This window comes from Triturus cristatus, chromosome 7 (genome assembly GCF_964204655.1).
Source record: "Triturus cristatus chromosome 7, aTriCri1.1, whole genome shotgun sequence".
In the NCBI taxonomy this organism is placed as follows: Eukaryota; Metazoa; Chordata; class Amphibia; order Caudata; family Salamandridae; genus Triturus; species Triturus cristatus.
Genome location: NC_140590.1, coordinates 103500310 through 103523581, shown reverse-complemented (window position 1 = coordinate 103523581; position 23272 = coordinate 103500310). Strand labels below are relative to the sequence as shown.

At 49.4% G+C, this 23272-nt stretch overlaps 1 protein-coding gene across 4 annotated transcripts in view; it reads right to left on the bottom strand.

Annotated features, from left to right (window-relative positions):
- The window catches only part of LOC146808932 (interferon-inducible GTPase 5-like), a 51313-nt gene that overhangs the window by 8009 nt on the left and 20032 nt on the right, over window positions 1-23272 (bottom strand). Inside the window, exon 1 of one of the 4 annotated variants that reach the window (XM_085615735.1) lies at window positions 1781-1947. The exons of 1 other annotated variant lie outside the window; for it this stretch is intronic. The gene's annotated coding sequence lies outside the window, so the exon portion shown is untranslated. Of the gene's footprint in view, window positions 1-1241; window positions 1476-1780; window positions 1948-23272 lie in introns of those variants that run through there. 2 more of the 4 variants (XM_085615736.1, XM_085615734.1) reach the window with 2 other exon arrangements.

Genomic DNA, 23272 nt, shown 5'->3' with positions numbered 1-23272 from the left:
AATGTTTTCTTTTGCGTTGCAGGCGGAGTTACAGGGCGATCTGGAGGCAGACGGGTACAGTAAGGGTACCTCTGCGACAGGCGGTACAGTAAGGGTACCCCTGTCCGGCACAGTAAGGGTGCCCGAGCCAAGGTCCACGAGCCGAAGGAGGTTCTGGGAAGACCGCGACGGCGCCCCGTTAGTCCTTCGGGCGGTTGGGGGGCCTGACCAACCGGGGGTGTGCCACAACACGCTCCGCCCCTGTCAGAAGGGGCGGGAGTAGGAGACAGATCACGTGACCCAGTGGATGATCTGAAAATAAATGTGCCGCACTGCCGGGCATCGACCCACCGTGCGTGCTGGCTCACCAGGCGGGCGGAGCAGCTAGGGGCTGCTTGCCTTGGATCGCCCGTAAGATAACCCATTTATTGTCATACTTGTGTTGTATGAAATAAACCTGCAGCAGTTCTTCACCCACAAAGAAAGTGTCAGTGTAATCATTGGGTGACGTCTGTGCTTGCGTGTTGATTGAAGCGGATGACGGTGTGGTCACTAGTACTCATTCCTGCCATCAGTGCAGCTACTTGGACCAGGAGTAGACAAGCTGCTTACGAATTACTACAAGTCCAACTAAGGGAGGCCTTCTCTGCTCCTACCTGCGCCAACTAATGCAGCTCATATGTTGACAATACTTGTAAAGCCGGCGGAAAACCCAGGTAAGCGTCTTTTCCAGTGATATAAAATAATTGTTTTTTTCCCCCGAGTGGCTGTCACGGAGTTGAAAGTGGAGTGAAATCCGGAAATGCGTCATTTGTCAATGTTGAACCACAGCCCTGGACAGGAAAGGCCACATGGCAGACTTCCTGCTGTAGAACGCCCCCAGCATGTACCAAACCGAATCATAATCACTAAACATTTATAGCGCACTCTACTATTCGCCAGGACTCTAGGCACTGATAACAAGTGCTATTTACTCCGTACGACTTCCACCTTTCCCCGTTGATTCCCCGAATCTTTTAAAATACATGCTATCAGCAGGTTTGATCTTCAATTGTGAATATGTTTTCTTATTAAACTTTTTTTAATGATTAGTTTGCTTGACACTTTTCTTCTGCATTTCATCTAATGTTTTGTATGTGCAAACATAAATTAAATATTGCTATTGGGGAAGTGAGCAGAGGGCACGCACAGAGAGAGGAGACAGGCAGGGAAAGAACTGGAATCTCTCAACCATACTAGCATGATCTTCAGATGACACTCACCTTAAACTCAACGCATGCCGCTTCTCGCAATGACCTTTCAGAACTCCCAACGCCCAGGCGGGAACACACTGTTTGCATCGTTTAAAGCCTTACCTCTGCTCACCGTGGTTTCACAGTGACTGCAGCTCGTGTGCGCTACGCACTTTTATTTTTCTCAACGACGTCCTGAACTCTCTCTGCCTGCCTCCCCCACGCCAGCTCAGCCACCAGCCCGCCCTCAATCACCTATATCCAATGGAGTTTGGAAATGAGGACGTGCCTTGGGGAAAGGCAGACGTGCACTGCTGACATCACTAAACGTGATGCAGTCATTGTGCCTGGACCCGGGTGGTTCAGCCCATGCAGACATACACAGATAGGCATCGGGACCGAAGAACAAGAACAGCAGGTAAATTTAATTTAAATTTTTAGTGGGCACAACGCCCAGAGAGGGAAAATTCAATAGACCCGGCCCTGCAAAATAAGTTCTGGTGCTGAGCACCGGCACAAATTAAGCACTGTGTCTTCCACTGAGTAACAGTGAAGGCACACGTCCTTACCTGGATGTCTGTCCCGGCAGGGTCGGGCTGGATACCGCAGCAGCAGGAGAGCCGTGCCAGTCTGACAGACGTGGCTTGGAGTGGACTGGCCAACAGGTGCCAGGGTAGGAGTACACATGCCAGCCTCATCCCTGCGGCACTACCTGCCGTAAGAAGCATTCCCACATTCCGGGAGTCCCGTCCAGGCACCCCTCCCAGGCGGGTGTGGGCTGGCCCAGGCTGTTATTAATAGCAGCCATCATTGTGCGTGGCTCACTCACTCTCTTGACGCGGGTTGGTGAAACCGTTCCCTCTGCTGCTTTTAATAGCAGTGGCCCTTGGCTCGGGGCGCGGACTAGGCCCTGATAATGGCCCTGCGCTGTTCTTCCTTGGGCGGAGGCGCGGGCGGTGTCGCCTCTGGATTCCTCTCCTTGACTCAGGTGCCTTTTCCTGCTCGACATGTCGGACACTCACGGCCCTGGCAGCCGGGGTTACATAATCCGCAGGAGGGAATGACAGCAACGTCATCAGCATCAGCAGAGACAGGTTCTCTGATGACGTCATCGCATAGCATGCCCAGCCGGTGGAGCGGTGGCACTGGAAAATGCCAACTACCAGAGGTGGTGAGAGGTGGGACAGGGACGGGGCAGTACGGGGCCCCGCCCCACCCCGCTCCAGAGCCATGGCAGTAAGGGCCCCTCTCCAGGGCCAGGGCAGTAGAGGCCCTGCGCCAGGGGGCCCCAGGCACGAGGGGACCCGCTCCCTCTTCCACCCACACACACACACAGGCTGTCGAGGGTGAAACACTCGTGTACACCTGTTGTTTTTTCCGCACCCTCAAAAGTTTCGATTCTGTTTGCCGTGGTTCGCCACGTACCCCCGCTGTACCAAGGGCGTAGCACAGCCCCCTGCGGCGCAGGGGTGGGTGCATGCCTCTAGGGCCCCCAAACCCTTCGGAAGTGCCTCATTCTGCACAAGGCCGATGCATAGTTGTGAGATCTGGGAGACTCCGGGGCCCCTCTTCACCTTCTGCGGGGGGGCCCATCATCTTACCTTAGGCCGCTGCATTGTGCCCTTGACTCTCCAGCTGTAGATGTGGGTGAGCACTCGAGGCTCATTCTAGGAAGAGAGTAGGGCGCAGTTCACCCTACAAACAATAAAAGTCACTGTCTGTAGAATTATTTTATAAGAGACTGCTTCTCTATTGACAGAGTTAGAAACGTGAAACAAGTAAAAATAGAGTCTTGAATTGAATTTGATTAACTGTACAGTTAATTAAAATCATTACAGTAAAAACTATAGACATGTAGAGAGGTAAAAATAGTAAGAACTTCAGTTTGTATTTGGTAAAAGTGCCACCCCCACACCCCCGGCACCCACTGGTACAGCCGGCATCTGGATTTGTCGTCATAATCCAGTGCCCTTGCGCAACTTTGTGAAGCCCCCAATGTTTCATAAAAATAGTCTGCTTAAAAAATGTATAACCAGTTCGCCTTGGCGCTTCCATTACAGTCCATGCGATAGCGCAGTCTTACTGGGGCGGTTGAAGGGGTGCAAGAGTCTCAGTGCTTGTTCGGGGCTCGACTGCTTTCTTCCGCTGGTTTTGCAGTGCTCGTCGCCGGGGTTCCATTGTGTTCATTGGCAGCCTTTAGGGCGATCCTGATCTGATGCGTGAATTTCCCCAGTCTTGCTAGGGTCATCGTGGTTGTTGTAGAAAAGCACAAGGCTGACGCTTCACTGCATGACTTTATTCCGTGGGCAATACAAATCGGAACGCAGGAGTCGCCGGCGCTCGTTGTTGAGGTTAGGGCAGCAGCAAAGGAGGTACAGCCAAGATTCCCCTGTGTATGAGCACAGTCTACAATTTGTGATTTCCCCCATGCGGGCCCATGCAGGGTTAAAATCAGCAATTCCTGGTGCGCTTAGTCTCGTGAAAAGGATTTTGTTTCATCCTTGCGGTGTGAGAGCCTCGCTTAGGTAGGGTTGTGCTTTACCTACCATGTAGGAATCGTTCAGCGGGTCTAAGTGGAAGCTTGAGCGGAGAGATTTGAGATCAAAATCAAAAGATATTTAGCGCACTTGTCTGTTTATAGCTTTTTTCCAGGCATTCAGTGGAATTTCCAGCAACGGTATACTCTCTACTTCGATCTTCAGTATGTTGATCGCATTGCTAAGGCTGGTGTGCCCGTCCGAGCGTGGCCCCTAACATAGATCTCAAATGATGTTTTAGAGAATCGGCTGGAGCACTTAGAATCCTTAGATAGAGCTTAATGATCTCCCCCTGGCACGTCGGATCCGGCCTCGCCAAGCCTAGCTCCAGTCTTAAACTTGATTTTCTCGCTGACCTCGGGATGTGGAGCACTGATTTATATCCTCTGGCTTGGGCCGAGTTGTAGAGTTCGTCCTGTGACCCTGGGAAATCCAAGTGGCCATAACTAATAGCCGGGAGCAATTTCGCTTTTAAGACGGTTAATATTGGACTGGCAGATGGGCTTAACAGGTGTTGGTTCAGTTGCTTTAGTAGGTGTGTGACCTTATTGGCCTTATAGGACTGCTGTTTCAGGTGAACGATCGCATTGGCCCGTTTCTTGAGCCAAACCCCTGGATAGCTATACGAGGCCCCTGTGTTAATTTACAGGTTTCCCATTAGCCACTGTGCTTTCTTTTTCATTCGGTATCTCCCAAAGATGACGACCTTGGTCTTCCCCTGGTTAACTGTCAGGTTGTTCTCGTTGTGGAAGCGGTTTAGTGCGTTTAGGGCTCTTTGTAGGCCCACCTTTGTGTGGTCCATTATAGCTGTGTCATCGGCGTATTGTAACACCGGCAGCCTCACGCTTCCTAGTCTTGGTGCTACTAGACTGGCTCCTTTCAGGGCGTCCCCCAAATCCGCAGTGTACAAGTTAAATAGATGGGGGCCAGCACGCATCCTTCTTTCAGCACATTATTCGTTGTTATTTTGGGTGACACTGTGCAGGCGCTTGTTTTAACCCACACTCAAGTGTCCTCGTATAGCGATCTTATTGCCTTCAGGAGGTATGGTGGAATGCCCCAGGTTTCTAGTTTCCACCATAGTCTTCTGCAGACTACTTTATCGAAGGCTGTCCTATAATTGGTGAAGCAGCAGAAGAGCGGTGGGTTTTTCTTCTTTGCTTCCTGGGCTGATAGGTGCGCTAGCGCCAGTACATTGTCGATGGTCGATGACTGTGACCTAAAGCCGGTCTGATAGAAGGGGATGGTGCTTTTTTCTTCAGCCCAGGTCTCCGGATCCTTCAGTAGGAGGTGGGCATAGGCCTTGGCTTCGAGATCAAGCCGGGCGATGAGCCTGTAATTTGATGGCTTTAGACAATTCCCCTTTTTTATAGATAGGGACCAATATGGAGCCCCTCCAAGAATCAGAGGTTTTAGTTGTCGAAAAGGTGTAGTTGTAAAGGGGAGTTAGAATTGTTGCCCAGAAGTCGGGGGCCTTTTTAAGGACTGGTGCAGGTATCACATTGGGCCCGGGGGCCCCGTCGTTCTTCATGTTTTTGAGGGTCTTGATGATCATTTGAGGGTTTAACTGGACTGGCGGAATGCAGTGCACCTCGGCCTGGGCGCTCTCACCCATGGGAGAGTTGCCAGGGCTTGGAGTCGTTTCTTCTGTCTTTGTACTTAATTGCTGAAGTTGTCCCGCCCCATGGCTGGTCTCTTCTGAGCTGCCTTTGTTTACAGGGTCGATTGAATATAATTGTTTCACGTGGATCAGCTAGTCTTGCTCTGCTACTCCATTTTATCTTAAGACTCCTCTGCTGCTCAGCTGATTTATATGTCTCCAAAGTCCTGATGGGTTCTTCTGCTTGAGCAGGGAGAAGACTTTGAGCCATTCCCTCTCTGTGTGGGCTTTCTTGTGTTCCCACAGTTTCTTCCTTAGGGCTGCCCTCAGTGATGAGACCGGAGGGCCTTCCATTTGACTGACCCCTCTTTTCTTTGTTGCGAGGGCCTTGCGCAGGAGCCGCTTGCTTTTCCGTATGTCTTTGGTTAGGCTGTTGCTTCCAACATTTAGTTGCCCTTTGGACCTGGGGCATTGTAACTCGGGGTGACCCATCCTCGCATGTAGGTCCTCTACAGTGTTCTTCCAGTCCTTTATGGGTGAGAGTGGAGTTGATAGGCTCCCTTCCTGTTTCTGATCCAACCATATTTGAAGCTTCTTGCCTATCTTGTCTGACCATTTGATCCTCCTCAGGACGCAAGGTTTTTCATCCCCTCTTGCCTCTCCAATGACTTGGAGAATGGTAGCTGACCGTACTTCCACCTGGAACACTGCTCTTAGTGGCCTGTGATCGCTTTCCGTCCTATCCTCAACTACGAAGTCTTCCAAGCTAGTCGCCATTGCTTCACTGACCAAAATGTAGTCGATTCTTGAGATGTCCCAGAAGGTAGGCTGGGGATGCCAGGAAATCGAGCGTGCTTCTTTTAATACGTGGGTTGTAGTCAGCTTGTGATTGTTGAGGAGGTCGTGAAGGGGAGCTGCCCGGCCCAGTCCCCGTGTGGGGGATTCGGCTTTGTCAAGATCCTTCAAGTGGAAGTCCCCGGCTAGGATAACCTGGTGAGATTTATATTTATTTAAAAGATCATCTAATTTCCGTGACAATGCCTCCACCTGGTCTTTCGTGGTGATCTGTGCCGGGTTTATGTACCAATTTATTAACAAGAGGCGCATTGGATGTAAATTTAGATTCAGGTCTCCGATCTGTAGAGCTTGCAACCTGGATGAGTTCAGATTGATGTCTGTGGCAGCAAGGGAGCTTGCATGTTTTATAAAAACTGATAGACCGCCAGACGGACGGCCGGAGGGACTCTTTTTTGTTGCTGGAACATAATGTTCGTGGTACCCTGCCAGTGGAGTGCTTCATTTTCACTGATTTTACTGATCCCTGCAATGTTCCATGAGATTATTGTTAATTGCTGCTGAGAAGGTGTTCCTCTCCTGGCCCTGCCATGCCTGCTGTGCCCACTGTTAGGGCTGCTGCTGCTATGTTCTTGAAATTCCGATTTGGAACGGTACGAGTGGGGTTGCGCAGATGACCCGATGGTTGTTTCTGCATGAAATTCTGATGCCCATGGGGTCCTTGATGCTTGTCCGACTTCTGCCAGGGGATTCTAAGCTGTTTGTCCCGTGCAGGACCGACCAAGGGCCCTTGGCCCCATTGTCTAGTGCTAAGACGTGTGGGTATTTTGGGTGCGACAGAGTCTGAACGTCAATGACCCACTCGGCGAGTTGTATGGAATTATTCAGGACAGCTTGTATTTCTTTTTGCTTCAGTCCCACCACTGTTGAGTCGCCATGTGTGTCCCCCTTAATGCTCAGAAATCTCACCCATTCTAGATCCCCAGTTTGTATCTGGTCTAGGGTGGCAAGGGGTTTAAAAAGGCGCAGAATGTTGCTCCAGTTCAGAATGTCGTGCTGCCCCGTGCTGTGGAATCTCAGGTAGAGTACTGTTGTAAATTGGCAGCGATTGGATTAGCATTTGCGGAATCCATCTTGTATTTAGAGGCTATCTTGTCCATTTTGTGGAATCCATTTTGTTTTTCTGGCAGCCATTTTGTTTACCATGTGCTGCCACGTGCTCACCATGTGCTCTGTCCTCCCTCAGTGTTGACTGCTCTTGTAATCTGCCTAGAAACGAACTATATTTAGCATCTTCCACCTTCGCACATGCCCAGTTGGGTTTTCAGCTGTCCTTGCAGCTGTTAGTAGTATGTAACTGTCAGGATGTGTTTACTAGCATTGGCAAACTGTTAACTCCTCCTACTTGTCGACTGTGCATTTCTATATGACGTTATATGTGCATAAAACCTTCTTCTGTACTTGTACTGCCTTCTTTTTGAGCCCTTGTATGGGTATAAAAGGACCATGCTCCTTCTGTTCGGTGTGCTACTTCATTCAATACCGAAGGGTGCTGTGTGAATGTAGTTCCACCTCATGAGGTTTATTAAACTTTGTATTTTCTATTCCAGTTTCTGTGTCAACTTCTTCCTATTGGTCTGAGGACTCTGTGCAGAGAAGGGCGAACCCCTGGCACTGGTAGTCCTAGCTGAGGTCCACTTCGACAGTACTACCTCATGGACGCTTGTTGGTGTGCCGGGGCTTTGGGGCGCTCTTCCCCTTCCTAGGGCACGCTCTGCCAAATTTGGTCTAGGGCTTGTGCTTCCTTGTTTGCTTATGGCGGATCCTTCTTGGGACCTCTTACTCAGGCCTTGATTGCTGCTGGTGCCAGACCGGTGCTCGTGGCATAGCCGGGATGGTTTTAAAACATCTGGCTGCAGCGTTGTTGTGTCCATAGCTGGCTGGGTGATTAGTTCCGTGGGTGCAGAACTTGTTCCCGCTATTGATTCGTTGCCTATGGGCCATTCTGAACTTGCAAGTGGCTTTTGGCTCTTCACGTTGGGGTTGTTTGATTAGATTGGCTGCGTTTGCTGGTCTCCAGGAGGCGGGGCGATGGAAGAGTCATTCTTGCCCCAATTTTTGGCAATGAAGATTGGATAGAGCTGCCTAGCTTTGGCATCCCCTTGTGGTGGTTGGCGGTCGGTCTTCCTTAGCTGTGATTGTCTCTTTCTTACCTTTGTTTTTATCAGTTGTTTCTTCAGCTTCTTTTTTGCTCTCCTTAATAGAGTAGGTTCGTGAATGTCCGTTTTGCTGTGAGAGCGTTCTTGCGAGGACGTCACTACCTCTTCTTCCCCCACTATTGGGGCTTTGTGTCCCCTGGGCTACTTTGGATCTGTAGGCCGGATTCTCGAACCTGTGTGACACTTTTTGGCCTGATCCGACCATTGTCTCCGGGCCGGTTAGGGCTTCTTCTGTCTGTCTCGCCGCCTAGAGATTGGTGTTAGCCGTCGCCTTATCATCCATGTTGCTCGAAGTCGGGGACTCCCTGCTTCCTTTGGCTATCTCTACTATACCCGCTAAGACCTTGGGAAGAGACGCCCATTTTTCCATAAGGATTGAGCAGAAACATTCCCCCGGATTGGAGGCCAGGTACTGGGCGATCCTATTTTCTTGTTCTTCCATCCTGGAGCTTATGTTGACTAGGCGGCCTGCTATTGATTGCAGGAGATCTAATTGGACTTCCATCTTAGATGACTTGCACAGCAGGGCTCTGTTGGTAGTGCTGTTTAACTCGGTCGTGGATAATTTCTGCAGTTCTGGGTCTTCGCTGTCATTGAGGGTGTAGTGGTGTGCTTTTGTGTTGGAAACCCATGGAGGCACTAATAGCCCCAGCAGGTTTGGGGTTAGTTCTAAAGTTCTTTCGATCTTTTGGCCTAGATTTTGGAGGAACAAAGCTGTGAGCTCCCCTGGCGCTGGGGACTCTAGGCACAAGTCAGCTGAGTACGACCGTGAGCTCGTAGGTGTTGGTAGGGGCTCAGTGCTCTTTTTTTTATTTTATTCATTTATTTTTTTATTTTCATTTTGCAAGAATAAAAATACAAGCAATTTGGTTGCGCACTGTAGGATCGTGACAAAAGCACGTACAGTCGGCTGAGGACAGTTGGGTACAGAGATACCAACAAGACAGGACATCTACAAGTGAAATTTTCGGTTTGCGTACTGCAGTAAAGCATGTCGCATGGCCATTGTGCCATAGTGGGTGTAGGGCCCCTAGACCACCTGATCGCCACCCTCCGTTTTGCAATTAGAAGCCCCATATCAACCAGTCTCCATATGTTCCTGGGAATCTGCTTGGAATATCCCAAGAGGGCTAGTGCAGGGTCTGGAGATAAAGTCGAATCTGTGATTTTCCCCAGCTCACTGAAGACTAAGTCCCAAAACTGTTGTCCCCCGGACACGACCAGGCCAGGTGTAAAAAGTCTGCCAGATGAGTGTGGTACCGCTCGCACGCTGGTGAGTCTCTTAGCCCGTATCTATGTAGCCTATCTGGGGTATAGTATACCCTATTTAAGAACTTGAAGTTGATCAGCCTATGCTAGCCATTCAAGGAGACACGTCGCGGGTTAGTGCAACAGTAAGTCTACATGTCGTCCTCGATAGCGCACTGCAAATCCCATTGCCAGGCCAACCTGGCTTTGGTATAATGGTTCGCCCTATGTGACATCGATAATTTATATATGTTAGAGACTATCTTACGGGAAGACTTAGCTTTGATGATATAGGTCAGCTCCTTCAACTCCGGGGGTTCCTGGAGGTCCTCCCCCAATAAGTCGTGCAACGCGTGCCGTGTTCTATGGAACTGGAACCTCTGTAGAAGCGAGACAGTTGGCACCAAGGGCTCTAGATCCTCCCCTTTTTTAACAACCCAGTTAATGAACAGGTCCCTTGCCGTCTGGATGTTTAAGGATTGCAATGCGCGTATAACTCCTTAATCTCTGCATGGCGGTAGCCAGCGGGTCCATTAAATTGGCATTGCCAGGGCATACAAGAGGGCGCCTGCTTGTAAGTGTAATAGGTGATGCCACGCATGACGGGTCGAGTTAATGCAATCTAATATGCCTGTTCTTCGATCTATGGTTTCGAAAATCGTGGCTGGCAATGGGAGCGGGTCGGCAACAATCCTCTCCAAGCGAATATGCGGGACGTCTGGCAAACCGTGGATCCAATAATAAGCCAGGGCGCTCTGTGCCGCTTTATAATATACATTTAGGTCTGGCTCAACCAGCCCTCCCATGTGATATGGTAAAGTAAGTGTCTGCCATTTCACCCTAGATTGTTTACCCGCCCTGGCCAGTTTGATCAATAGTTAGGGGCTCAGTGCTCTCCACATTCTGGAGCTCTAGGCCGTGGTCGTTAGACTGATGGATTTGCGCCATTGTCACTGCGACATGATCGTCTTTGAACGGAGCTGTTTCATGGTTCTTGCCGATTGTGGAGTCGTGCACCATGTCTCTGTCTATGGGTAGAAAAGGGGTTTGTTCAGTGGGTGATCCATTGGTCTTCCCTGAAGCCAGTTGGCCGCAGGCTGAGTCAGCCGTGTCCCGCACATTGCTGGGCTCCGCTCAGAGGGGTGAGCCACTCTTGAGTGTGAAGGTATGCTCACGGGGCTGTCCATGAAACTTTGTCGGACTGCTCTCGTGGGTGATATGTGGGCTGTAGCTATGGGATGGTTTGTCCTGGGCTACGTTCACTTGCCAGCCCTTGATGGTGCCCTGGTCAGTACAGGGGGTGCCGTTTATCTTCAAATAGTATCTGATCGACCCCCTTTGTTCGGCGTCTTGAGGCATTTAGTTTAAGCTTTTTGTTAGTGATTTGCTCCTTGTGATCCCTTTGATGGAGGAATGACTATTTGCAATTTCCTCAGGGGTCATATGCAATGGGCCCTTTCTTTTGGGGCCCATTTTGCTGAGTGAAGGGCTATTGGCTCCTGAGCTAGGGCAGGGGCTAAGGCAACCCCCCTCTACTTGACTCATGGCTGGAGCGTCTCTTGTTCAGTGGATTATCCTCAGATTGCCTTAAAGCCAGTGAAGTAACTACTCCCAGTCCGGAGTCCAAGGTCTCCCTATGCAGCTCAAGATTGACTGCGGGTGATGAAGGCTACTGACAGTGGAGAGATTGGGCGTTGATGTTAAGGAACAGTAAATTTTAGCAAGGCACTGAAGAGCGCGGGAGAGGAAGGCAATTGACTGGCGGGCAAGCAGGCAGTAGGATGGGCAGAAGACTGGCGGGCAAGCAGGCGGTAGGCTGGGCAGTAGAGGGAGCAGCGAGATGGAGACAGAAGAACAAAGGGAGCCAGGGAGCGGGAGATCTGAGAGCAGGGCACACTAGTGAGCCACAAGCCGTGCCCAACCTAGTTGGGCTGCTTCTGCGGACTCACCGGGCACGCACTCAACGGCCGCCGCTAATGGCGGCCGCGCTCTCTTACTTGCAAAGTCCACTCTCTTGCTTGCTCTTACCCACTTCTGCTGCTGCTTCCCCTCGTGTCCCTCGAATCCTCGGGTGGCCAAACAGCCTGGGGCTGACCAGCTAACCAGCTATTGCAACACCGGTGTCTAAGGGTGGGACTGACGGTCTCCTCCTTGGTCCTCGGTCCAGTCGCCTCCTGTGCGGCGGCCGCAATGTTTTAAATGTGGAGTGCAGGGTGTCGAGTAACCCTGGGCGTAGTGGGGCTACGCGGAGCATCACGGAGTGTGCCCAAATCTACGCGCACCCGCACATTCTGCGTAGCCCCACTACGCGCCGCCCACCTCCCTCCCTCCCTCATTTTAAAATTACTTAGAACCTTTAAAATAAAGAACATTACTTACCTGAGCTGCGGCGGCCCAGGGCTCCATCTTCCTGCTTCCTCGATGGCTTCTTCCTCACAAATGCGCATGCGCGGGCACCCGCGCATGCGCACTTCTCCCGCATTTGTGAGGAAGAAGTTAGCGAGGAAGCAGGAAGATGGAGCCCCGGGACGCCGCAGCTCAGGTAAGTAATTTTCTTTACTTTTAAGGTTCTAAGTAATTTTAAAATGAGGGCGGGAGGGAGGCGGGTGGCGGGCATCTCTGCTCCACCGTGGCGTGTACATAGTCTGCCTGCTATGCCTACTTTGTGAAGCGCAAAGTAGGCAGCACTACACACAGTCCACGGGCGGAGCGGAGCACTGCACCCACCCTTAGTGTCGAGTGGGACGTGGAGGAGACATGGAACAGAGTGGACCAAGAGCTAAATTCGGTCTCGTTCTCGCGCCTCTCCCCCGATCTTTCCCTGCTGTGCTCGCAGCTCGCTGCTCTGCTGCTCCGCTGTGCGTCGTCAGCTGCTCCGCCTGAGATTCGAGTAGATCAAGGATTTCACTGGCCGAGAGATAATCCTTAAGTCTTCTGGGGCGAGAGGTATTCTTCACTTTTGGATGAAAAAGCTGTACCCATGATAGCACCTGGGGTTACATAATCCGCAGGAGGGAATGACAGCACCATCATCAGCATCAGCAGAGACAGGTTCTCTGATGACGTCATCACATAGCATACCCAGCCTGTGGCGCGGTGGCCCTGGAAAATACCAACTACCAGAGGTGGTGAGAGGTGGGACAGGGCAGTACGGGGACCCGCTCCCTCTTCCACCCACAGACACACAGGCTGTCGAGGGAGCAGCACTCGTTCTTCTTCCCGCTCCCTCAAGGGTTTGCATTCTGTTGTTTGCGGTGGTTCGCCACTTCCTCCCTCTGTGTCAGGGGTGTAACACAGCCCCCTGCGACACAGGGGTGGTTGCAAGCCTCCAGGGGCCCCCTAACCCTTCAGAAGGGCCCCATTCTGCTCAAGGCTGATGCATATTTGTGAGATATGGGAGACTCCGGGGCCCCTATTCACCTTCTGCAGGGGGCCCATCATCTTACCGTAGGCCACTGCATTGTGCCCTTGACTCTGCAGCTGTAGATGTGGGTGAGCACTCGAGGCTTATTCATGGAAGAGAGTAGGGCGCAGTTCATCCTAAAAACAATAAAAGTCACTGTCTACTCAGTAGAATTACTTTATAAGAGACTGCTTCTCTATTGACAGAGTTAGAATCGTGAAACAGGTAAAAATAGACTCATCAGGGCAATCCAGTAACCACTTTCAAAAGTGCAGAAAGGTGACCACTCCATTGATCAGAGGAGAGTTAATGTTTAATACAAAGGTTGATCTTTGGCCCGCCATGACATCCCACCAGTGCAGAGTAAGTAGCTCTCCCGTCCCACCCCGCCCACGCGTGTCCTTCAGCGGGACTCAAGCACAGACATTGCTAGGCCAGAGCGGTATCGTCTTGATGGGGCTGCTGCAAGTTACCTTTAAGGCTGATGACAAGCCACGATGTGGAGAGAAGGCCTGCTGCCTTGAGCTGGAAGAAGAGGAAGCTATAATGTTCACTGTGGAGAGGGGCAGGCCCCAACCAGGAAGACCCACCAGCAAGGCCCAGTGGATGTGTGATCTGCATGGAGGCCGTCACCGCAAGCCAAAAGGACCTTGCATCGCAGATGAACTGAACCAACCAAACTCCTCTAACACTGGTGCTGACAAGAGGCAGCCGCTGCAGGATTCCTGAACTCCCTACACCAGCCCTGATGTCCTGGAAGCTTCACCCACCCGTGTCCAGCACGAAACAGACTCTGAACATTTTCTTGCATGCCCTGGGCTCTAGCGTATTCTTCTTTCTAGCTATCACATTGCTCGAATCATCACATTTGATGTTGTCCTCGAAGCCAAGACAGAATCTAGTAAACCAGAGTGTTCAGTGGTGTTCCACCATCCAGAAACTTTGATTAGGACCAGCCACTGTTTGTAAGGATTGCCAGAAATTCCGCGGGAGCGTCAGGAACCTGATGAGAATACCTCAGCCTTCCCTAGCGGTCTTCCGACTCTATCAGACTCTAGAGATCCGGAAGACTCGCCAGGGGAAAACAGGGAAACAAAACAAGGGAAGGCGGGTTCGCACTTCAAATGGCTTAACTGACGTCTGGGTCTGAATAAAGGGAATTCACACGTCGATCACACCCTGTAAAATAAAGACTGTGTGAATACTAGTACATATGAACAACCCTCCAATAGAACTCGGCTATTGACCTCACCTACCCCTGTGTGGTGACTTCTAATCTGGTGAAGAGAAGGCTTCAAGGAGTAAACTGTAATATCCTAAGTAAAGGAGAGTACAACGTTACACAGGAGTAAGAACCACAACTGGAGTCCACTCTGCTTTCTTTCTATAACTTACCCCTAGTAGTTCTGTTGAAGGACTATCGACTTCCCGGATTCTACCTTGCCTTGTGATCACTGTGGAGGGTAGGTGTTCTACTATGACATATATCACAACCTGTCAACACAATCAAAATCCTACTTTAGTCCCCCTTCTTTATCATAATAAACACTTATTAACAAATAAAGCAGCGCATTGCGCTGTTACCGTGATTCTGTCGAACGGAGAGTCAGCACAGTGATCCACGCAACAATCCCAAGGGGGCAACTGGATGCATTTGTGATGGTAAATGAAAAGGGAAACACCTACACTAGTGTGTTCCACACAAAATTACACCACCAGGTAACACGTGTCAAAAGAAGACCTGGTCAGATAAAGGATCACAGTTCACAACTGGATTGGAGTGCTACAAGTAGGGAATAACGGAGGAATAATGAAAGAGGAAAGGAAGAACCTGAAACAATATGTAAGGGACCATGCGAAGCAGGGAATCTCCGGCTTATAAAATCAGCCCGAGCGTAGGATGTATGTAAAGGACACTGCGAAGCAGGGAGTCTCCGGCTTGTAAAGTCAGCCCGAGCATAGGATGTATGTAAAGGACACTGTAGGTTGCTGCACAGCTAGGGTAATTACAACAGAGAACGAGAACATAAAGCCAGGAACGCTGGGGTAATCTCTCTCTCATTGACGGAAAGGTAATGAGGCAATATCCGACCTGCAAATGGTGGTATGGCTGCGGACAGGACGAAGGAAGGAGAAAGCGGCAAACGATACCGCCAGCCGCCTTCGTTCACGGGAACGAAGACGGAAACAGGAAACACTTGACCGGAAGTCAGGCAGCTAAGCGATGGGACAGAACAGGATCTCGAAGCAAGAACGCTAAGCGCGTTTACTTGCCTCGAGATTCTTTATATACTACAGCGTCGCGGAGGTGGAATCGCGGGGCATGACACTGTTACGTTATGGACCTTTACTATCTTGGTATCTCTGTGGGAGGCACTATGGATGTTAACCAACCTCCTACAACAAATTAAGATTCTGAGAACAAACCCTTGGTTACTCTGAATTCCCATTTCTCAGCATGAACACTCTTCTCAAGCCGGATCTGTAAGATTTTTGCAAAGTTTATTTCACCCGCACACCAGGAATCCTCTGCCTTATCAGGGTCTCAGTGAACATGTGTGCCCCTGGTTGGTTTGAGGAGCATCACCAGAACGTTGGTGTTTTTTTAATCACCACCACCACCTAGGAAGCATGGACCTCTGGTGCTGTAAACTCTTCTTCACAAGACCTGTCTGTGCCCGCGGCCTTCTGTAGTTGTTGCAGAAGGGACGTGTATTGCTTTCAGAGGAAAGGTTTTTTCTTCTCACTCATTGCTTTTATCCAGATGGGGGTTAAGGATAAGTGATGCCTAAGGCATCAACATGTGTTATGTTATGTTATGTAGATTTATACAGCGCAGCATTTATCTTAGGGTGCCTTGGTGCTAATAGAAGGAAAGTAACAGAACATGTTGAGAGATTACTGGTTAAAAAGCCAAGTCTTTGGGGAGGAGCCAAGATGGCGACCGGAGCAGACGCTTGAGCGCCCGGCTCCGTCGGCCCGTGGCCTCGGACTACTATCCTGATGCCCATCCTTGCCGAATTTCGAGGTGCAACGTATGCGAAGACGCGCTGACCGCGCTGCCGCTTTCCCGGAGTCTCAGCCCGCCCGGATGCCCGAGTTGTGGGTGCTTTTGTCCTCTGCACTAAACCCCTGCGCCATTATGGCCTTTGCCGGCCCCCTGGAAGCTCCGCAGTTACCGGACCAGCTAGCGCTAACCTGAGCCCCGCGGTCCCGATCTCACCTCGCACCACGGATGGTTGCCGGATGAGCCCGGGGAGAGACGGCCGGACACCTTCTGCACCCTGTGCCTGACGGGCTGGAGCTGTGGGGTGGGCCCCGGTGCGGCGGGTCTCCTGCCCCGCTCTGAGGACCGCGCTGTGGGAGGCTGCTGACCCCCTTCACCTATTGCCTAGCCGGCGGCAAAGAGAACCTGCGAGAAGAGAAGCGACTGTCGGCCTTCCCTGCTGCGGCGTAGACCTGAGGGGAATTGACTCCTTGCCACGACCCCCCCCCTGGCCTTTGTAACGTACAGCGGCAAAACATGGCGTTGAGTGCCTGCTCGCGGCTGGGGGGTGATACTCCGGTCTCGCCCGCTGCCCACTTCGCCCTCCCTCTTCCGGACACCAGCTCCACAGTGCCGTCCCGGATTGCTGCCGATGTGGGGGCCCGGCTTCCGCTGACATGCGGCTCCGTTCTGGCTGTCCTGCGGGACTTTCAACTACAAATGTGCGCTGGCCTGCAGGCGCTGAGTGAGCGGTTTGACCCCATACTGTCGGCTGCGGGTCGTGAGCGCTTTGTTTGTCATCCACAGGGCGTGGGTCTCCCGGTGCTTTTGTCCTCTTGCGGGGACACAACGGCGGTGTATGATTGTGCTACACTGGTGCCTTCATCCGGCGTTCCCGGCACCCGGGATCCACCGCTCTCCACCTCAACTGCGGATACTTTGTCCCCCTGGTCATGGCTGCCTGCTTCATTGTTGCCTGCCTCACCGCGTCCGCAAGAGTATCCTGCTGAGCGAAACCTAACGGCTTTGAGGAACCGTCCGCGGTGGCCTACTGCTTCCTTTTTGTGGAACTCCTGTTCTTTACTTGCCAGGTTTGGATTTTATGTGGTGCAAAGAGGGACCTCAATAGATGGTCGGCGGCCATTTCGTGATCCTACTTCACCATCTTCTCACAAGCGGCCATCTTGTCTTTGTCTGCTCGGGACACGGGGCCTTCATGTAGGGGCTGGTTTAATCCCAAGCCCGCGATCGGGCCAGGGCTAGATTGACTTCTATCGCCAGGGTTCATGGACGGGCTGGCCTGGGACTGGAACTGTATGTATGTTTTGTGCGCACTCGTCGCGACTTGTCTTCCTTCGCTTAAATTGTGGTGACATGGTATCTTCGCATGCAGTTTTTTGGCGTAGTGGGCTCTCAGTTTGTGGAGGCCATAACTGGCTGATGGTTTGGGGCGCTCTGGTGTCCCGTGGGCTCCTCCCCACCTTCTTTTCTGTTTTCTTAATTTCTTTACTCTATTCCTACTTTCTCTCTTGTCTATATTTCGGGTTCATTGGGCGACAGGCACTATGCCGGGGGGGGGGCAGGCCGTAGCCTCCGCATTGGTGTAGGGTGGGGGGGTAATACTCTGTTCTTAATTAGTTCTATGGGCCTTTTTCTTTTATGTCTCTGTGCTCTACTTGCCTCGATTCGGGGTCCGGGTGTGGGGTGGATCGAGTGGGGGCGGCTCTGGAGGGGTGCGTACTTGCTCATGTGACTATCCTGATATATCTCTGCACCGCCTCACTGCTTGAGATTTTACTTCCATTGTTGTTTTTACTGATGTTGCTGCTCTCCCGTGTGGTGAAGCTATCTTGCGGACTCGAATCTACTTTGTTCTTATCCTTCACTGACCTTTTTTTCCCTGATAAAATTATCTTAAAAACTTAAAATTAACCTTCACTTCTCCTTCCCCGGGTGTCAAAGATATCTCCAGTATGTAACTCATAACTCGTTGCTAATCTTGACCGTTGACGCACGGGGGATGTAATGTGGGTATCAGTGCTTTACTGTATCGTGGCCGGCCTGACGGTTGTAGGCCCGTATTTGTTCTTTTAAGATGCACGAATAAAGGTTTTTAAAAAAAAAAAAAAAAAAAAAAAAAAAAGCCAAGTCTTGAGGACCTTTCTAAAAGCCAGCAAAGAGGGTGCAGATCTAATGTGGAGAGGAAGGGCGTTCCAGAGCTTAGACGCTCCTACTTGGAAGCTACCACCTCCCCATCTCGCTTTCTTAAACCTGGATGGGGTAATGGAGTATGAACCCAAAGATCTGATGTTCCTCTTAGGAATATACCATGAAATTGAGTTTCTCAAAAATTCTGGACCAATGCCATGTAGGGCCTTATAAGTGAGACAGAGTGTTTTAAATCTGATGCTGTTCCTGACCGAGTCTTCATCTTCCCTGTGGTCTAGGTGGAAATGTAAGTCTCCCAAAAGAGTTACAGATTAGACCTTCTAGTAGAGCACTAATGGAATTAAGAAATCTGCTTCTCGGGCCGTGAGGACGATAAATGAGTAGGCCTCTAAAAGATATATTTTTAGTTACTTCAAACCAGTATGATAGTGCCTAACAGTCTTCATTTGATGAGGCATCAAATCTGTCTTTAATCCGGTCTCTGTAAATAATCCCCAGACCTCCTCAAATCTGGCTTTAATCCGGTCTCTGTAAATAATCCCCAGACCTCCTCCTCTTTAAATAGGTCGGTCAAGTCTAAAGATAGTGAAACCGGGCGGGACTGCCGATACAAGATCCGGCATGGATGAACCAGGAGCCCACGTTTCAGGGATAAACAGAATATCCAGCTTCTGGGACTCGATGAGCATGGTTATTTCTATAGCGTATTTTACCAAGGAGAGAGCATTCTCAAGTGCACATTAGAATAATGGAGGAGAGTGCGAGTCAGATGTAGTGCGGACTATTCTTAAGGAGTAACCACAAAATATACACCTGTCCCTGATCACCCCGCAGGGATGCCATGTCAAAACTAGCGCACCCTCCAGTACCTTTCTTAAGCCTAAGTAACTCCTTATTTCTATATTTTATGATACTCAGCTGCTTTGAGATGCCGGGGGTTGTGGCGCTGGATTCGGTCCAGGCACGGATGGGCGCAGACGGGCTTGCCCTTGACGAGCCTTCGGCGCGCCAGTGGGATTCTCACCGCGTTTCCGCTGCGGATCCGACCCAGCTTGCGGTCTAAATAGCTAGTGTTCCAAAAACACTAGACTGCCACCCTACCAGAAACTGGTGCAGCAAGGGGAGGAGCCGCGACACTACGTGCAATCGACAGGAACCTGCCACGGCGGACCAGGGAAGCAGCCGAAAAGGCAGGTGCGGAAAGTGCAATTTGTAATGCAAAATGAAGATTCACAAAATTAAAAGCCCTTAGCATCCTGTTTACTAGCCTTCTATGCAGTGTGTGTCCGGCCAAGCATGCGGTCTAAAACCGCATGCTGGGCCATTGTGATCAAAAAAGGTCAGAAAACCTTGTAAATATCCCTGGCCTCGAAATGTTGGTTATTGAGTACAATTCTAGCTCTTTCTCCCAAATAGAATGCCGACCTTTCTTTTACTGGAGTCCAAACAGTGGTTCAAGTAAAACAATAAAAATAAGAAGGAAATTGAAATAAAAGAAACTACATTCAAAGAGCATAAAGTTAAAAGATAAAAAAAAGAGAAAGAGCCCAAAGACTAGTCCTAACCAACGAGTAAAACACCCACAGCCCATGTACAACGAATTATTTTTGGATTAATAAAATCTTTATTATCAAAACATTTTAAGCATAAAACAAAAATGGCGCTCACAAGGTTACCCAGACAGTGTTACAATTATTTAAATAGGCGTCCCGGTTTTATGGTATTTATTTTTTGAACATTTCCGTCTGTATTTATCCATATTTATTTTTTGGCCCTTTTATCTGTATTTATCCATATTTATTTTTTGGCCCTTTTATCTGTATTTATCCATATTTATTTTGTGTTTTGTGCATAAATGAAGTTGTCAAACTGTACATTTCCATATTTATTTAATTGATAGACGCGCACTCATACTTTGATATCTGTCGTGTTTTAGCTATTTAGGCTGCCAAATATTACATAACAATACATCCACTGGTAAATACTAGCATAATACTATAAATGTATGTTGACATATGCCATTATATAAAGAAATTTTATCTTGTTTTTTAATTTCCCATGCTGTCCATCTGCTCAGCTGCTGGCCTATAAGTCATGAAAGACAGCACGAAGAGTCACTTAAAAGTAGCACACTTTTCTGTATTTTTCCACTTTTAAAAATAAATGCAGACAGAAAACAAATTTATCTGTGTCTGTATTTATCTGTAAAAATCCGTAAAAACGGAAAACAGGGAGCCTTAATTATAAACAATGACATGTGTAAACAAACAGAACATGGCTGAGGAAAAACTTTACCAATATAGTTCAAAATAAAACAGAAACACACAACAAAATATGTATCCTCTTCATTTAGGGCCATATGTTGGCTTCAACAGCGTTTCGACCCAGAATTAATTTAGAGTAACTTAGAGGGTTCATAACCGACCTTTCTTTTACAGCACTTAGGATCTGATATGTGAAACTGACATTATGTTCCGAAGACCTTTATTAATTAATTGGCTACTCCGAAGTCAGAGAGTGTAGGGAGAAATATGTAGGATCTACATCCTCTCCAGGAGAGTGTCTAGCTGAGATGATCTGAACTTTACTGAACTCTTGGTTGATTCTGTACTTTAACTGAGCTTTGCACTCTGATTTATTGACTAATCGATTTTTGACTTACATTGAATTAACTTCTGAATGGAAAAATCCTTAAAATAAAACCTCTAAGGTTGAAATTTCATGGTCTTTAATTTCTTGTAGGACCAAGTGTGTTCTACACTTTTGTTATTTGAAATTGCCACCTTTCACTTCTAAAATTGTTCAGCGGGAAACACCAATGTCCATGTAGAGACTACACTGCTCCCAGTCCATCAAGGTGCACTTTGGGGCAAGATCAAATGGGTTTTGCGTGCATCCAGGCATAATGCAGGCCCCTGCGGTACAGAAGGGGGTGTCAATTCTTCAAAGGTCCCTCAGCCGTTCAGGGGGGCCCCATTCAGCCCAAGACCAATGAACATCTGTGAGATAAGGAAGGCTTGGGTCTCTTCATCAAAGTTGCAGATGGCCCAATGATTTTGCGTTACGCCACTGGCTTCACTATATCACTTGCCTCCTATGACACAATTCCCCTGTTATTGCCATGGTAAAGTAAACCCGGGCACTACCCAGAATGCCAGCTTAATCAGCCCCTTTCCAATTCACCTAACCAAATATTCCTGCTTCTACTCAAAAACTCTTTCTTATCTTCCATTTATTTCCCATGATGTTAATAAGACACCAACAGAGGCCAAGGTCAGAGGGCGACAACAGTTGCACAATAAGCTCATTACTGAAGCATCTCACTGCAGCCAGTGAACAATGCATCATGAGTTAGGATATGAGGGCCCAGAACGTTCCAGCCGTCACTTTGGATTTTGGTGTCTTATATTATGAAAATCATATCAGTTATGGCTCAGAAGGCGCTGCTCCAGTCATACGGGTCATACGTATGAAAAAACTCACGCAGCGCAGGAAGGCATCGTGCAGTGCTGCGAGATAAGGAAAGTGTAAAAACAACAGTTGATGGACAGAATGCAGAACAATGTCATACATTCACCCCAGTACAGAGATCTGGGCCTAGATCCATCGTTTTTTTTGCTCACCATGCCATTCCAGTTTGAACCCAGCCATATGCAAATCAGTCTTGACCCTGTGCCTCATGGGAACAGTCTAGCCCGAACTGCCAAGACAGGTCCTCCCGGACTGGAAACAAGCATCCTAGGACCGGTTTCGGGGTTGCACCCCTCTTCAGCCAGGATAGCTTGATTCCAGTGGCATGGAGAGCACGGGACCCACGTCTGGGCATACCCTTCCCACTCGGGGTGACAAATGCAAAAACAACAGTTGATGGACAGAATGCAGAACAATGTCATACATTCACCCCAGTACAGAGATCTGGGCCTAAATCCATCGTTTTTTTGCACACCATGCCATTCCAGTTTGAACCCAGCCATATGCAAATCAGTCTTGACCCTGTGCCTCATGGGAACAGGAAAGGGAGATAAGGAAAGGGCAGGAATGTGCCATAATTAACACTATATGGCAAATTCCTGCCACTTCCCAGTGCTTGCGCACAATGTGCAGCCTGGTGCCAATGCAGACCCCCTTGCACCATGGTGCAAGGGTGCCTGCGTTGGAAACAGGATTGTTTTTGTGCAGGAACGGACACCGTTGTTGCAAAAAAACAATCCCCTGAGGCATTTTCAATCAATCAATCAAACATTTATAGAGCATTGCAGATCACCCGTGAGGTTCTCGAGGCGCTGTATTTTCCTCTTTCTGTGTGTGCTGCAGAACGCAGCACACACAGAAAGAGAAAAAACTTGGAGAAATATACATATTTATCCTTGTGGCACTTCATCAGGGCAGTGTAGCATTTATCGCTGTTAGAAATGGGGGTCTCTAGTTGGCAGAGGTGGGTACCTTTGTCGAAATAGGGACCCTTGCTTCTAGTCAGGGTAAGGGGGATTTACTCCCAAAATAACCCCTTCTCACCCCCTTGGTAGCTTGGCACAAGCAGACAGGCTTATCTCAGAGGCAGTGTGTAAAGCATTTGTGAACACATACAGTATAACACAGGGAAAATACTACAAATGGACAACACACCGGTTTAGAAAAACAAGTAATCTTTATCTAAACCAAAACAAGACCAAACGACAATACAGTATTAAAAATAAGGCTTTCAAGTGGTAGAAATAGTTCAGTTCAATGCAAGTTGTAAATGCAACACTTTCCTCACAAATTACCTGGAATGAGTCACGCAAAACAAACAAAATAGCAGGTGATGCGTCAGTTCCTTACATGCAGGGAAGGTGATGCGTCGGTTCCTTGCTTCGGGGGAGGTTATGTGTTGGTTCCTTACTGCAGCGCAGGGAAGGTGATGCGTTGGTTCCTAACCGGAGAGGAGGTGATGCGTCGTTTTCTTACTGTGTGGGGAATTGATGCGTCTGTTTCTTACTGCGTTCCCCAATGATGCAACAGTCTTGGTGCCTTGAAGCGATGTGTTGATCCGGTACGACGTGTCGCTTCATGCAGGCAAACAGCAGACTTACGTCATGATCGGTGCAGGGATCTTGGACTACGG